Source organism: Frankliniella occidentalis, unplaced genomic scaffold (assembly GCF_000697945.3).
Source record: "Frankliniella occidentalis isolate FOCC.00 unplaced genomic scaffold, Focc_3.1 Scaffold152, whole genome shotgun sequence".
In the NCBI taxonomy this organism is placed as follows: domain Eukaryota; kingdom Metazoa; phylum Arthropoda; class Insecta; order Thysanoptera; family Thripidae; genus Frankliniella; species Frankliniella occidentalis.
This window is the reverse complement of record NW_026267279.1, coordinates 120,670-123,982: the sequence shown is the minus strand read 5'-3', so window position 1 is coordinate 123,982 and position 3,313 is coordinate 120,670. Positions and strand designations below refer to the sequence as shown.

The following is a 3,313-nucleotide window of genomic DNA, read 5'->3' as shown; positions in this document are numbered from 1 at the left end:
AAGGTGCCATGTCCTGTCCAACCCGCTCGCTCGCTCGCGCACCGCCCGCCCGAGCGGCAGGCAACCCATCGTACGCCGGAGCCGAAGCGGCGTCGCGTGTCTCCGGCTGAGAAGTTGCTTCGGCTCCGGCTGACGACTGGACCGGACCGCCCCGGGCCGCTCAGCGCCCCTTGAGCCCCTTGCCTCCGTGCCCCTTTGTCTACAACAAACTGGTGCTGCAAACTTTCAGCCCTCCAGCTTTGCGAACCTATTATCGTGGTCCAGATTCGACGTCACGGGACCACCACACCACGGGTTCAGAGGAGTGGGGCACTCCCACTCCCACCTGCTCGGGCTCTCCCAGTGACGGGCTCTCCTGAAAACTGGACCGCTGCAATGGACGTCTCTGAGTCACCAGGGGGGGCCACAAACGTACACCGTGTAGTGTCGAGATTGTTGATTCGGAATTCTGTCTCAGCTCCAAAATACTAGATACATAACGTCGACTCATTCGTGTTCCCTGCTGCGCTCTGTTTTGTATTTCTGACGCGAGTGCGGGGGTTCAGGGGGTTTCCGCTCCCGTGGTACCGGCTTTTCCTCTCGATCTAAAAATCGTCATGCCCCGCGGACTTGCTTCCGACGTCGCCCTCGCGACGGCCGAGGCCGAGGCCGCGCCTCTGGCTTCTTACCCCCTTTCCGATCGCCACCGGCCGCGTCTCCCTGGCCTCGGGGTCGACCTCCCCTCCTCTTCTGCCCGGGCGAACGGACGCGGACGCCGGCAGGTTTCGTCCTACGCATCCTTGCCGCCTCGGTTCACCTCACCTCGCACCACCTGGCCGGCGGTCTGCAGGGCCAGCAGCAGCAGCAGCAGCAGCAGCAGCAGCAGCTGTGCTGCGGGACTGGCAGGTGCCGCCACCGCCGCTGCCGCCGCTGTCGCAGCGCCGGCCCGCGGGGGAGGGGGTGGGGGTACCGGCCGGCGCGGCGGCGGCGGCGGCTTTGCCAGCAGCAGGTTCGCTGCTCCGGCCGGCCTGCCTGTGAGCGCAGTCAGTCAGCGCCCGTCCCCCGCCCAGGTGTGAGCCGCCCGCCCCGCGCCGCGTGTGCCGTGCCGTGCTCCAGCTCCCGCGCTACAGCCGTTCGCGTTGTGCCGTGCACACTACTTGTGCACCCTGTGTAGCTCGACAAAAGACAAACGGTAATTAAGCGCCGCTATCGCCTCAAAGGAGCGCGCGTTGTTCAAGGCCAGGGATTAGTGCGTCATTAAGGCATTGTGTGTGTGTGTGTGTGTGTGTGTGTGTGTGTGTGAGAGAGAGAGAGAGAGAGTGTGAGTGTGTGCTTGTGTGTGTGTGTGTGAGGCGGGGTTAAACCCTTTGGCCGCTGTTAGCTAGCCGTCTGGTGGTTTCAGTGTTTTAGTACGGGGGCAAATTGTTTTGACTTGGCTAATCACGCACGCGGGGCAAATCCTTTTGACGCGCTTAATCCCGTTAAAGGAAACTTAACCTCCGGCCTTGGGCAAGCGTGCGCACCTTTCTTTTCTGAACCGCCTATTCAGAGGTTTTTTAGCCACATAACCCCTTAATCTCACGATTAACGACCATTGCCTGTTTTCTTTCCCGAACTCTGCGCTGGTCAGTGCGTGCGCCCTTGCCGCCGCGACCGTCCCAAGTGATCGCCGCGTCGTGTGAATATTGTGTTGGAATTTTACATCGGCCGCGGTCGACGACACAACCTGTTTGGATTTTTATCGCCGCACCAACGTCAGCGAGCGAAAGAGAAAAAAGGTAAGAAGGGATGATCATGAGCATACATAAGCACACGCATGCAGACACCATCATCCACATCATTTCGGTGGATCTGGCCGAGCGAGCACGAGTGCAAGGCGCAGGACGCGCCACAGGTGTCACTCCGCTTCACCCTGCGCCTGAATTTGATGGCCACAGCCGGTCAGTTCGCATCCCTTTCTGTTTTGGGGGGCGTTCTGTCCTCCTTTTCCTTTGAGCTGTCACCTTGCTGTCATCTCCGCGTCTCCGTTCTGGACGGACCAGGGACGGACGACGGCCAGCGATCGTTGCTTCCAAAGTTATTATTATTATTGCCATTCTGCAATATTTTCCGAGCATAAATAACCCGGACTGCCGTCGGCCAGGGCCGGATTAGACGGACGGGTGGCCCCCGGGGCGGGTCTCGCTGCTGGCGGGGCCGCCCTCTGCCCCGCACCCCCCCCCCCTCTGTCTCACCCCCTCCCACTCAGCCCCCTCGTCCCCACCCCGCCCTTTCCGCCTTGCCTCCTCCCCAATCATCCATCCACCTGTCGTGTGTGTGTGTATTGCCGCTTTCACTTTTACCCCTCCGAACCATCGAAGGTCTTCGTGTGTATTGTAACCGGGTGTATCAGAGCGGACGCTGCTGCTGTTGCAGCGTTACGGGCTTCTTTTGCTCTCTTGCCCACGTAATAAGGCAAGACTGTGGGGTTGCCATACTCGATAGCATAAAACATTCTCAGGGGCCTGCGGGTCGGCCACCACACCAGCAAAGTGTGTCCACATAGTGGCCACGCCAAACGCCTTCTAGTCTATGGTGGGCGCGGCCGCGAATAAACGTCCTGTCACTTTTCTTTATATTATCTGCTCGACGCCCGCGCGTACATCAGCCTCGTTGCTGCCGAGTGTCGGTTGGGCTGGATTTGCGGCCCATGTCTCTCACTTGCTTTTTGCGGGCCCTCCCCCTACACTGTCGGCCGCTGTCCGCCGCTGTCCGCCTGTCCGGTTAGTCATGTGCATACCACAGTGACAGCGCGCGCCGCCGGTTGCTGCAATATCGCCGCTGCTGCCACTCGGCGGCTCCGGGGCTCTCTGTGATCGGCTCTCTATCTCCGCCTCTATCCACCTATCCATCTCTCCATCTATCCATCCGTATAGCGGGGCGGGGGCCGAGCCCAGAGCAAGGACACGCTTGTTCCGTCCCGCCCGACACATCCGTCCCGGCATAGAGAATGCCATCCGAAAGGCGACGGCGGCGGTGGCACGGCGGCGGCGAGATTGCGAGGGGCGTCTTTTCTTCGGCGCGATGAGACGGGCGACGGCGACACGGGACAGGATGACGTTAATGGACCCGGCGACGACGACGGCGAGGGTGCGGCGGCGGCGGCGGCGGCCGGGACCGTCCGATCCGACTACCGGCTTGTGTTGTCCTGCGGGGCCGCTGCCGGAGCCACCGGAACCCCCCGCGGAGGCGGGGCGACCATGGGCCACGAGAGCAAGAGAGACGGAGCGAGTCTCTTGGGTGCCTCTTCTCTTTCTTTGGCGCAGACTGGCGACAAGGGGGTACAACCCCCCCC

The 3,313-nt window shown here is 61.7% G+C and overlaps 1 protein-coding gene across 1 annotated transcript in view; it reads left to right on the top strand.

The window, feature by feature from the left end:
- The first annotated feature begins 1,032 nt into the window (after nucleotides 1-1,032).
- LOC113206198 (uncharacterized) overlaps nucleotides 1,033-3,313 on the top strand; it is a 101,707-nt gene continuing 99,426 nt past the window's right edge. The window contains exons 1-2 of the mRNA XM_026422164.2: nucleotides 1,033-1,171; nucleotides 1,610-1,757. The gene's annotated coding sequence lies outside the window, so the exon portion shown is untranslated. The remainder of the gene's footprint in view (nucleotides 1,172-1,609; nucleotides 1,758-3,313) is intronic.